We start from the raw sequence: 13,672 nt of genomic DNA on the forward strand, positions 1-13,672 counted from the left end.
TCAGTCTGGAAAAGCGCAGGCTCAGGGGCAATCTGGTGGCCACCTATAAGTTTATCAGGGGTGTTCACCAGGATCTGGGGAACATCTGATCACCAGAGTGCCCCAAGGGATTACAAGGTCAAACGGTCATAAAGTCCTCCAAGACTGTTTCAGGCTAGACATAAGGAAGAACATCTTTACTGTCCGAGCCCCCAAGGTTTGGAATAGCCTGCCAACAGAGGTGGTTCAAGCACCCACTTTAAACACCTTCAAGACACATTTGGATGCTTATCTTGCTGGGATCCAGTGATCCCTGCTGACTTCCTGGCCCTGGGTCAGGGGGCTGGACTCGATGATCCTCCGGGGTCCCTTCCAGCCTGAATGTCTATGAATCTATGAAAACCATTGGCTGTGCCTGCAATCAGGCCATAGCTGTGCTGGCTGCTGCCACTGGTGCCATGGAGGGTGGGTGAGTGGGGCAGATTCTGGTTCAACCTCCAACTCTGCCTTTTGGTTTGTTCTGGCACCAGACCCCTCCATTTCCCGGGCCAGACAGCCTGTTCCTAAAACTTATAGTGTAATAGCAGTTGGTTTTATGTCGGTTTATGATATGCATGCTCCTTAACTGTTTAACTCAAGGAAAAAAATGAAAAGTAAATAAATGACAGTGGAACTAAGACATAGCTAAAACAAGAGAGATAAATGTATGGGAGCTAAAGAAATGATTACTTCAAGATAGAGAATCAATTTCAATGGGGTAGGACAAATGTGATATGAAACATGCTGAGAAAAAAATGTAGAAAACTCTAAGGACAGGTTACAGAAAGCCTGGGGAAGGCTGGGGCCATTATATATATTTATCAATGGGCTATATGGTTCAAGACCCAACAGTAAATGTGAGAAAACACCTCTAATGCCAATAGTAAGAGAGAATAAAGCAAGGTCTTTGGAGTATGTTTCTATTACAAATGTTTACAGTGAGGTTCTTAGCTTTAGGAAATATTCTAGATCAAGTATTAGTAGTAGTAACTCACAAGCAATTCTTTATAAAATATTTCCATTTTTATTTTTATATTTCCTCTGTTCAGAGATTTATTGTCCACTGGGTGGCTCCTGGACAATTTGGTCTTTCAAGAAGTGATAAGGCGTTTGATAGGGTTGAATTGTTAAACAATTTGGCCTTGTCCCCAGTTTTACTAGGTAGATTGAAGAATAACAGGTCTTTTGCTACATCAATACTTCTATATGAGCCATCCCCCCAAACCCAGGGGTCCATGGGACAACTAAAAGACAGGGTACCCTGTCTGTCTTCTTTTTAGTCACTTATTATAGATCTTGGCATACATCTTTAGAATGAAAGCATAATCCAAAAAAGTCAAAATATGAAGTATTGTCGAATAGCTGTGCCTTAAAGAAGGATTAAAACAGGAATAGCTCCATGACCATTTTGTAAAAATGAGGTAAGTGAGAGGAGAATAGTTGTTACAATGTCTTCAATGACATTTGTTCATACATCAATGTGGTAAGGCATTTATATATATATTTAACTTTAAGTATGTTCTTAAGTACAACAGAACTCATCCCCATTTAAGTGCTTTAATGAATAGGGATGTTTTTGATCACGAGTTTAAGCATTTTCTGAACTGGAGTATTAAAACATGATGATCTCTTTATTATTATTCTGCTCCTACCCTTTTCTATTGAATTGAGTCTTCCATTTTCTGACTTTCTACTGATAGTAAAAGGAATAACAAACATTAGACAATGCACGTATATAATATTCTTGTGAAATTACACTACAATGAGCTAACTACAGAAATTGTGAAATAGCCTACAGTAATACATCTATTTCAGATTTGCTAAGAATTCACAAAACTGGAAAATGTTGTTGTCAGCAAACAGTAAGATTATTATTTATTGCTGCTTTTCTGTGGGTTTTGTTATGTAAGTCTTATGTGTCTTTCAAAATATTGACTGATGGAAATATAAATCATATATTTTTGGGATGTTTAATAAATAGACTACAAAACACATCAAACCATTATATCTTCTTCAAAGCCTTCTGTAATTCAATAATGAAGGCAACATTATAGCAATATTCATTAAACACTTACAGGTTATTGACCTCTATAGCTGAACAGAACTGAAGCAGTCAGCCTTAAAGGACAAATATATCTTAATTTTTGTCATGGATGAATTAATGACTTGCCTTTATTGATAACATTTTCTATTCAGCTGCAAAGGGAACTCACAAAACAAAGCACAACAAAAGAATTAGAAAACAAAGAAGTAATATGCCTTGCTGGACATACCATTTACTCCATTTTCTGATTGCTCAATTATCAACTACAAAAATTCCTTTTAATATATTTACTCAATGATATTTAAGATTGAAAGTAAAATATAGGTTAGGCATTCAGCTTGGCTGCATTTTCATAAAAAATAATAAACTATAAGAGTGGATTTAATATCCACACGTTGGAATGTGGCACTCTAAGAAGATTCGTAATTTACAGGAACTGGATAGAGTCAGAAATTTGTTTGAATCTGCAAATTTTTTTACTAAAAATGAATAGGAAACAAGCTTGTTAGCACTGAGATTACAGGGCATGCCAACATATATTACTTACAGTTTATAGGAGTATCCTGGAGCATCATTACTTTTATAAAGTGAAGTTATTACATTTTAAGGAAGAAGTGGATGGATCTGATTTATTTTTATATTGTTTCTTTTGTGAGAGTATTAATATAGAAAAACCTCCCAGTCACACTCATACAAACAAATCTCTATATAATTGATTTCCCATCACTGCTGATTACTGAGATATTTTTGTGGAAATAGATGTTTTTAAATATGTGTCTTGTCACCTTGATTCCTTCAGCGATGTCTCAATTCATAGCATACCATAAACATCACTTCTATGTCAGACTTAAAAGCTTCTGTTTTCTCACAAATGTACATCCTCCACTACACACCAAAAGAGTGTTGCAGCGGAAAAGCAGTTCCAGCATCTTGTTGCGACTCTGGGGCATAAGCGTGAGCCTTGCCCTTGCATTGTAGCAAAGGCCACCCCTAATTGATCTATGACTTGGTATTTGGTTAGTTAGTCTAGGAATCAAAGGTTAATGGATATGATGTCAGCAACATCACTAGAAGTAAAAAATAGCATGCCTTCACCAAAAAAGTTACATAGACCTTCTAGTTTCAAGTATCTTCTCATTGTTATGGGGTTTTTTGAGGAGTCGGGCAGGAGATTGTTGTTGTTGTTTTTTGGGGGAGTAGGATTTTTTGACTATATATCATATAGCACTTGACCTTTAGATTTACATTCCCACCTGTGTATCTCAGTGAAGGTAGGTAGGTAGGCAGATGTCACATAGAAACTACAGGCATATTTATGACCAACTAAAACATAGAAAATTTAAAAAAGAAAGCGGTGATTTCACTATGTAAATATTATGCTATTGTATTGTGATGTTTTTGACTCTTCTCAAAAATCACAATGGGATGTTTGGGCATTTTGCTGGATGTTGAAAAGCAGTTAAGGATACGTTGATGTATTTAAAAGGAATCCAAAGTATTCCATATTTGGAATCCAAAGTAAAGATGTTAAATTTACTTCAACGTAGATTTCTCTGTATTATATTCCCTTACCAAAGCCTCAACTTTGTAAGTTAACCTGTAACAGTTCATATGTTCTGCTTGATAATTATAATTGAGCCAAGATATTACCAAACAAATCTTGCTTCTCACATATTCCCCTGAACCACAACAGCTATAGCAACAATGCATTACCTGATGTTACAGGTGCATAGGTTGTAGCCGTGTCATTCCATCCCAGAAGAGCACACACCAGCTGCAGATTCTTCTTCAGCCTGATGAAGAGTTTCTAAACCTGAAAGCTTGCTAATAATTTGTTTTCCAACTATTTGGTTGGTCTAATAAAAGATATCAGATTTAACCAAAGAACCATGATGTTATACATTTATGACTACTTTGGCACATGAGCTTTTAAAAATACAACGTGTGTAGGAATTTTAAGAAATGAACCACAGTCGGTATTGTCAGTGTTCTTAATGTACCTTTTATCTAGGAGCATTTTTAAAAGTAGTTCTTTGACTTGGTAGAATGAAATAAAGACTTGTACTGGAGCTTGCGGTGATTGTAAAATCTTTAGAGCTTTTAAGGTCACTCAAGTCTATCAATACCATGCATACAGGAGGGAGCCTCTAAAAAAATGATTATTGCCAGGTTAAGTCTTAGTAGCATTGGAATTTACTGTAAAAGAAAAATAAAGCTTGATCTTATTCCCATTGAAGTCAATGTTATCATGTAATTTCCTTAAATCAGAGTTGAAACAAGCTTACTTTTCTTTAAAAATAAATAGAGAACTTTATTTTTTCCAGATGATAGTTTACATCATGGATGCCAACCTGCAAAATTAAGCCTCCCCTATGATCCCATAATGCACACTAGATAACAGCTCACTCTGCAAATACTCTCATTGAACTCCATGGAACTACGAAAGGGGTAAGAAACTGGCCAAAATAAAAGGAACAGAACCAGGGGGAGGCTGGCAAAGAATGATCTTTGATCACAGGAGTACAGAAAGCAGCTCCAGTCACCAACTCCTAATTGATTTTGATTTTCTTTGCTAAAAATGGCCTCCTTATTATTTTCAAATGTGAACCGCTGAGTTATGAACCCTTGAAAGTCGTGTTTTGTAATGGAAATGCTGGCAAACTGTTAACTAGAGCTGTATTACCCAGTGCTGTTGTAATCAATAGCTTTTGAAATGCATGGGTTTAAAATGTTATTGCAAGGTGTTTCTGATAGAAAGGACATTTACAACCAATGTCAATGAAGTGAGAAGCTGGCACACAACGGCCTTGTATGAGAGGTAACAGTGTTGAAGAACTTCTTAATGTGAATGCATTGCAGGAATCAATAAGTACCTATTCTAGTTTTTTACATTTACACTTGCTTTTACAGCAATAACCATTATGATTTTATATGATCATATTTAAATTAAAATCATTTATTGTTTGGGGACTTGTGTGGATTATTAGGCACAAGCAAAGACTCTCATTGAACTTAATGAAATATGTGGAATCACATGACAGAGAAATCATTACAAATAAGGTGTACACAAATAAGGGAGAGTGCAATCATTACGTTTATTTTCTGAAATAAAATTAGTCTACCTAAAAGTAATAAATGTGGCTAAACCTTGATATAACATCTTCTATACCCAATAAACTCTCTTCTATAAATCAATAAAGGTGTGCTGATATAATTTAGTCAGACATGAGACCACTTTTAAGATGGCATGTGTTTGAAGCCAAGACTTTCTTAAGCTTTAAGTCCTTTTTTCTGATCTTTATATGTAGCAGTTCATTCTTGGAATGTATTGATATGAAATTCACATGTTCTGATATTATAATTTTCACTTCTCTTGTCTTTCTGGTGAAAAAACAAGACTGCTTCCTCATGAGAAGTATCAGAGTTTCACTCTGAAAATGTTGGTTTCTTCCATTAACATCCAAAACTGAGTTACACCTGCTTACTATGGAGGACTATTTTAAGAGGGCCCAGTTACAGGAATGTACTTGAACCCACACTTTACTTTAAAACATGCATATTGGCTTCAATGCTAATTAAGCACTTGCTTAAAAGTAAGCATTTTGGTTATGTGTTGCTTGCGCAAGGTTGTTTCCCTGAATTGAAACCCAAAGCACTAATCCAATTGATGATGTCATAAACAAGCCATTTATTTTTGCAGACTAGGATGAAAGCAGAGGAAGGATAGTCTATACCATACAGGAAAGAGATTAAAATAAAATGGAATAAATATGGACCAGCCTAACAAATTGAATTCCATTTAATGTGGGAAAATATCAAATAATGCAAAACAGGTGATTGGCCTTATGCTACAAGTCAATGATCATGAATAGGATCCAGGAGCGCTAATGGATAGGTAGTTAAATCCACTGTTTCCATACTTGGCAGCAATAATGAATGCAAGCACAAGAGTAGAATTTATTACTGTATAACATGCCCCGTGCTTCTCATCTGAGCATGTCATAGTACAATCCAAACATGAGTTAACCTCCCAAATCAAAAAAAAAAAAAAAAAAAGAAAAGGATCATACTACAAAAGAAAGTAACATCATACTCCAAAAGAGAGTGGTGAAATCACACCTAGAGAACTAGCAGCAATTGTGCCCAATATATTACAAGGTGTTGATAGATTGTCAAGTCTTTCCAAAATCTAGCCATTTTCAGCAGCACTGAAAATTACTATTCCAAGAGGAAGTACATATTTATATTTTAAAAGTTTCTAGACAACTAAAAACACTAGCTTCTTATCAACACACTTGCTCAAAAGAGCCATTTAAGCTTGTTTGGAAAATTCTTTGTTTGAGAGGAAAATGTAATCTGTTGCCATGATACTGATCCTGCAAGCCTCACTGCTCAAATTAATCTAAATTAATTTGGAAAGTTATTGTAAAAATTACACTGGGGATCATATACCCAATGTTTCTCAGGGCTGCAGCAGCCAGTCCTGAGAATAGAAGGGCTGAGCATTTCCTGCCCATAACCCCTGCAACAGAGTCTGCTGACATGCCGCAGATCCCCAGATTCACCAGTGTGTTGGGACCTGGGGAATGAGCAATCACTGAAGGTCACGTGAAGTCCAAGGGTTGGGTTCCTAAGAAGAAAGGAGTCTGAAGTGAAAGTGATGCATGTGGGGAGCAGGAGAGGAGTGAAGTGTATCTGGTGCTGAGGTCCGGGTGAGCCAGGAGCCTGAACCAGAGTCAGGAGCCTAGATTAAGGCCAGAGATCCCAGAAGTAAAGCGAGGAAGTGCAGAAACAGCTGGAATAAGTACCTAAGTCCTTGAATAGGTATGATCCTGCCTCTGGAGGGGGCTGTATTAGAAGATTCATAGATTCATAGATGTTAGGGTTGGAAGGGACCTCAACAGATCATCAAGTCCAACCATCGAGATATCTGAAGGTCCCTTCCAGCCCTATTTTTATGTGATTTAATGGGTGCAGACAGAATTGCAGCTCCCTGATGTAACTCAGAATGCTTTTCAGGAAGCTTTCTGGGGCACAATGATCCCCTGGACCAAACAGAAGTTCACTGTTGGTTCCAGGGGGGAGGAGAATCTAGCTGCTGGCTGTAAGCCTGCAGCTGGTTTCCCCTAGTAATGGCCCCTCCTCCCTACCAGGCTGTCCCTGTTTTCAGAATGGGGGTGGGGGGAGGGAAGGGAACAGAGGGAGCTTGTTCTGGGTTCCCCAGCCAGCGCTGGAGAACGTGGTGGGTGAAATGGAGTCTCCAGACCTCGGGGGGAAGGCTCCAATACACCCACCCCACCCTCCAGCAGAGGCTGAAAAAACACTAGACTGAATTCCCTCAGCTACCTTTCCACCCTCCCATTTGAAAGCAGCTTGGAGGCTGGCAGGCAGGCAGACACAGAAGTTGCAGAAAATGTTATGTTTTGGAACATCTTCATCTGAACCCTCATGCAATGAGGGTTCAGATTTTCACCCAATCGGCCATTTTTTAAGTGGTCTGTAGCCATGCACTTGTGTTTGGTCATGCCTATAGATCACTTTCAGTGGCCAGATCAGGCAAAAATTGTCACTTCTGTCTGTGCCCTATAATTCTTAGCCTAGACAGAGTGCTATGGGTTGAGCCTACATTTTAAGGTCTGGAGTAAGTGGCCTCAAGGGAGTGGCCTTAGATGGTCCTAGTGGGGCCCAGGGCACTGATCTGGGCTCACTGATCTGGACTTGTACAGACCTATTCTGTGGTATAGACAGTCCTCAGTGATTTCCTATTCATTGTGCTGCATTTATAAATAAAGGATGTTTTCTTTTTTCCTTCACAAATCTTCACTTTTCAAACCTCACCTTGAACTCTACAAATCAAATTGTGTTCTTTTAGTCATGTATTAGAACAAGTAGCAAAAGGCTTTACAGACCATATTCTTCTCAAGTTACACCTTGCGGAACTTAGTGTAAAAACGATATCCATACTTTCTCTTAAAAATACTTTTTTGAGTCAGTAAGGTATTCTTTTAAAAGTTCCCACTGAAAATGAACAGTACCAATTTCCTGCTGTATTCTCATGAATACTCATTATACTTATTGTGGCGAGTCCCACAAACACAGGTTGGTAAAGAAAATTTGTTTAAGCAGATGACAGTTTCCCATATTTCTGACAACCATTGTGTTGGGCATTGACCTACCAGAAATAACAAATGACTGGTGGTATATGTGAAAGCATGAAATTGTTTATTTTTATTTCGGTATGTAGATTGCTGTTGGGGTTTGGAAGCAGAATGGTTAAGGCATCTTGATGTGACTCCAGAACGTGACTTGGAGCTGTGTTCCAGATGTGTGCCAAATACTGCCCTCTCTCCAAGCTGTAAATAGGTACCCACTCGTTCAAGCTGGGGAGTAATAAATGACCAAACATAATGCTATTCACAAGCCTACAGCATGTGCCATTGGCTATAAAAACAAGATTTAACTTAACCACAGTAGCCTGGTAGGCTCAGCTGAACTTTTGTCATTTTGACATGGAACATTCTTCAGTAGAGACAGTAAAAAAATATGATATTGCTATTTCCTCATGTTGCTACATGCCAGGCCAGTAGAGAAGCAAGAGTCTTTTACCAAAGGGTTTGAGAAATAGAAGAAAACAAAGTAGAAAAATGACATTCTGGGCCTAACATTCATTTGGAAAAAAGCAAACTCAGGATTTTGTAACTTATAAAATGTATACATTATTGTCAATAACAATGTGTATGTATTTATAAACAATTTATAAAAGAGTGGCATAGAATACTGGGAGGCAGTGTTAAAATGAGATACCAAAACCTGCTTTAGCAGGTTTTTTTGAACAAAATATTTTTAACCTCTGTCTCTACGTTTAAACCCATGATTGACTGAAAAAAATAATCATACCCATATTTATCCAACATAGATAGTAGGTACTTTACTTTGAAGCTTATTAAAGCAAGACATCAAATAACAAAAGATGTTGCTCTGCAGCATGTTAGGAAAAGTTACTATATACAATCATACTTTTTACATTATTCAAAGCACTTTAGGAACCATATACATATCTTAATTGTTCTTAATTATGTATTGTAAACACCATGAAATAGTAATACCCAGCCTAATCAAATACTCATAATTTAGCACTTCTGATTTGAAGAGTTTAGTTAGAGTTTAGCAGTGTCCCAGTCTGCCCCAGCTGTTGAACAACAATAAAGTTTTCCTGCTAGCTAGGAAAATGTATATTTGCTCCATGAATATTCTTTCTATATTGGGTTTTAAAGTGTATTCTGTAGCTAAAGTCCTTAACTGTATGTAGCGTAATTTTATTTATGGGCATACTTTAACTTCCTTTCCTATGCCTATAGTTCTACAGACCTGTCTGATCAGAGCTGACAAACACAGAAAAAACAAAAGTTGCAACTATCTGAAGACCCAAGTTTAAATGACTGTTCATTCTAACAATCCCTATAACGGGAGCATGCCTATGTCTACACAGCGAACTTATAGTACTGGGCAGCGGTGACCACAAGCCCACAATGATGTTCCTCATGGACTGCCTCCTGAAGTGGAAGCAAGGCAGTCACATCTGCTGCTGAGGCTAGTTAACATGGAGGTATGCGAATTGGCTCTGTCTCTTGATCATGCTAATTAGCCCATCTAAAGCACTATCTGGATTTTGCTCCACTTCTTTCAGGTGTCGGTTTGCACTTTATCGTGTAGACATGGCCTTAGGCTCTGTGTTTCAGGCATTGTACTCACTGATGTGCACTTAGCACTGCTAAAAGGTGGCTACACTATTGAATTCCTAGGTGTTTGCCCATGCCAAATGGGAGCAATTGAGGGGAGTGTGCTTTATGGCATCACTACCAGATTTAGTAAAGAGGCAGTATAAAGCAAGGCAGCTGGGACTAGTCACTAGGTGGGGACATAATCACAAAAAAGACCAATAATGGGTTACATAACCATGAAGCATAAAAAATACTTGGTCACTTAACTTACCAAACACAGCTACTGGCTAACTTTGATATGCACAAGCTATTTAGGGAACATTTTGAATAAAAAACACATTAGCAGGAGAAAGGAACTGTTCACAAACCATTCACAAACAAACAAACAAAAGTGTGTGGGGACTACATCTGTTGGATAATTTATTCACAATGAATTATTCAGCCCACTCTACTGCAGGTCCTGGTTTTTATTCCCACTAATATAAAGATATTTTATGACAGTAGCACATGTGAATGTTACCTCTGACTGATTATTTTGTTATACTTTCTTTGCTGTCATCCCATCTTCTGTCTGCCACCCTAATGTAAATTCAAGACTACTTTGTTTTCTCACTGCTCTTTTGATTTGCAGGTGAATGGCAATTTTAACTGTAAGAATAGACTATCATTGAACTCTCCATCATGGAGGAAGGAAGAATTATATTTTTAAATTAGAAGGGCAAAAACTGCCCAGAGCCAAAGATTAGACTGTCACACAAACAGAAGCCCTATCATGTGAAATGCAAGCATTTAGATTTCAGGACAAAAGGGGGACAAAGTTAAGGACATCTGAAAACAATGCTTAGACTGCAGTTGTCACACATTGATAAACTAGATAAAAAGATAAGATGCTGTATAAAAAATAGAGTGCACAGAACTGATATACAGAACATAATGTGTTGGTCTTCTATTCATTCTTTCAATTTTTAATTTTTTTCTTTTTCCTTTCCTTTTTCCACCTACCTTGCATTCCTTTGTTCTTTCCTCTTTAATGAGGAAACAGTGGTTTAGCTATCTAGGTCATTTGTTTACCTTGAACTGTTTTGCTGTGATCAATGGATGGGCATCCAAACTTAGGAACTCTTATTAACTTTGCTCACATTGTGGAAATTGCTTTTTAAAAATGCTTAAAAATTTTAACTATTTAAAATTGCATTAAAAAAATTCCAGCAATTTTGATATGAATGGAAAGAGTAAATGAAATGCTAAAATGAATGTATTTTTTCCATTCATTAAGCTGTGTCTTTTCTACATTCTTCTGTTAGGTTAAGAAAACTCAGAAAATTCAATTAGTTGAATTAATGCAGTGTGCAAAACATAGTACACAGACAAACTCCCTATTCTTGATGGCATATATTACCTTTGGCCTATTATGTGACAGACAAACTATGATACTTCTGCAACACATCCATTTTCAACCATGTATGAGCTCTGTGTAGCTTGTCCACACACACTGGGGCAATGGGTGAAAAAGCTGCCTGCATATTGCTATGCTGGATTGGAAACAGCAAACTACTTACCTTACTATGTGGTTGGGAGAGGGGTGATTAAGAATCATCTGTATATTAATACTACTTTGTTTATGGGTTTTGTTTATAAAACTTGGATAAAATATTCTCTTCATTTTCTCATTATCCGAATGAGGGCTGTCAGTCTCTCTGTCTGAAGTACAAATCCAAATCAGACAATGGTGATGCTGAGAATCACTGGGAGGAATAGCCAAAGATATTCCTGCTCCTTTGCCAAATTATACCTGCCATGGCTTTAAAAAATCCATAACCTGTGGTCCTATTATATCTTTAAAGGGGTTTAGAAATAATAGAAATATCTAATAGTCTTTTTACCCCTGTCTTTGTTAGACCATGGCCATACAAAGACAGGCTATACGACTTTCAGATGTGGTCCTTACGACAGTTATGTATGACTTTTCCATAACTCAGTTGTATTTCTACAATTAATTCTATACAGCTTTACCCTTAAAGACTGCTTAGGAGCTCTATCTATCTATAGCTTCCACTAAAATTTAGAAGTACTTAGACATCTGGGGTGCTGTGTGTGTCCATACTTTATCCCATTGTTCATAAGTATGTCAGTATTTCCTCATCGTCCACTTTTTGTTTGTTGAATCTACCTATCATCTGTTACTTTGATTCTGCATTCCTGAACAGGGGTTATCTTGTCAGGGTGTGTACAGTGCCTAATGCAATTATTCCAAGGATCAAAACCAGTAAAAATAAGTATAGAAAGTTACTGCTTATTAATGGAGCGTATTACCTCACTGCTTCATAGACTGAATGGGCTTTCATTCTGTGTCCGGTCACAATTCAGTCTTGGTTTTCGCCTATGCATACTGATGGTACATTTCCTGTATACCTTCAAACAGGCTGTCAGTGAGAGAGACGCTGATTAGGTGACCTTGAAATTATCAATGTCTCTCGTCTCATCCTCCAGCCTAGCATCTGAAAACAGAACTGTGCATATCAGCACCTCGGTTCTAGTGTGCAACCTGGGTTTGAGCTTGAGTCTTCCACATCTTTTATAAGTGCCCTATCTACTAGGGTCATCCTGAGGCAGTGCACTGTCCCACTTTATATATAATACATACAAGTCATTGATACGGAACATAAGAGCTTTGTGGTTTGGATGATCACCTGGGGATGTGGGACACCTGTTATTGAAATCCCAGCTTCAGGCAATGTTCACTTATTTATACAATGTCAGTGCTGTCTATGGGAAAGATTGAGAACATACACCTGGACAGGAATGACTTACACACACACCACTTTGGTAGGGGTCCCCCTCAAGAGAGCGGGAGAAATACATGTTCACATCCCCTCAGGCAGGCAAGGGAATTGAACCTGGGGCTCTCTCATCCAATGTGTTGTAATCCCTAAGCAATGATTTTCAAGGTGTGGCTTGAAATCTTTTCAAGAGTATTACAAGGTGTCGTTCAATGTTAGCATTGTTAGGTATGCAAACATAATTCACAAGATAAATCCAGAGATTTCAAATAGAAATCTATAATGTTGAAGGCATTGAGGTAAGTTGTTGTCTTTCCAGGTTTTTTGTAAGAAAACAATTTTCTCTATTATTTCTTTGTACTAAAAAAATGAGTGAAAAGTAAGGGTGAAAAGTAAGAGTTTCCAGGAGGTGTCTTTAACAAGAGGTGCCTTCAGGCTAAAAAAGTTGATAACTACTGTTTTAAATGATATGGTAAATGGGATAACAATACTGGAGCCTCTTCTTCTGGCAGCTTTCCCCCCCATTTAAAACTATTCATTAAATTCAGCCTGAATTTGTCCATAGCTTTGAGGTGAGTGGTGTAAATTGAACTTAATTTCTTGTAAACATACTATTTACAAACATCTCTCCTCTTCTCTCCCCCTTTACCCTCTGACACTGTCCCCTTCAAAGCTAAAATCGTCCTGCTCTTTTGAAATTGGCTGAGATGATTTTATTTGACATAATTCTAAATTTGTCTTAGGGACTGTATATTCACAAGGGCCATAGATTCACTCCAGATGACCAACTGTATAGGCCTTACAAGGTACCCTGAAAGTTGATCTGTTTCATAAGGTTTTTCATTATCATCAGTACAAAACTGCACCAAGTAATAAACACATGGGTTTGTTTATAGTTCTTTTTTTTTGTATTTGTGCACAGAGTATAGAATAAGAGCATTTTTAATTTCATTAAACAAATACATAAACACAGTGATTTGCTAAATGCCTCTCAAACTAGTGCTGAGAATAATCTGTTTTGTTAATCGTTATTGTTCTCAAATCCTTGGGCACATCTGTCCAAATGGTTTTATAAATCCTTGGGATCCCAACATCAAAGATAGGCAGAT

Source organism: Alligator mississippiensis, chromosome 1 (assembly GCF_030867095.1).
Source record: "Alligator mississippiensis isolate rAllMis1 chromosome 1, rAllMis1, whole genome shotgun sequence".
In the NCBI taxonomy this organism is placed as follows: domain Eukaryota; kingdom Metazoa; phylum Chordata; order Crocodylia; family Alligatoridae; genus Alligator; species Alligator mississippiensis.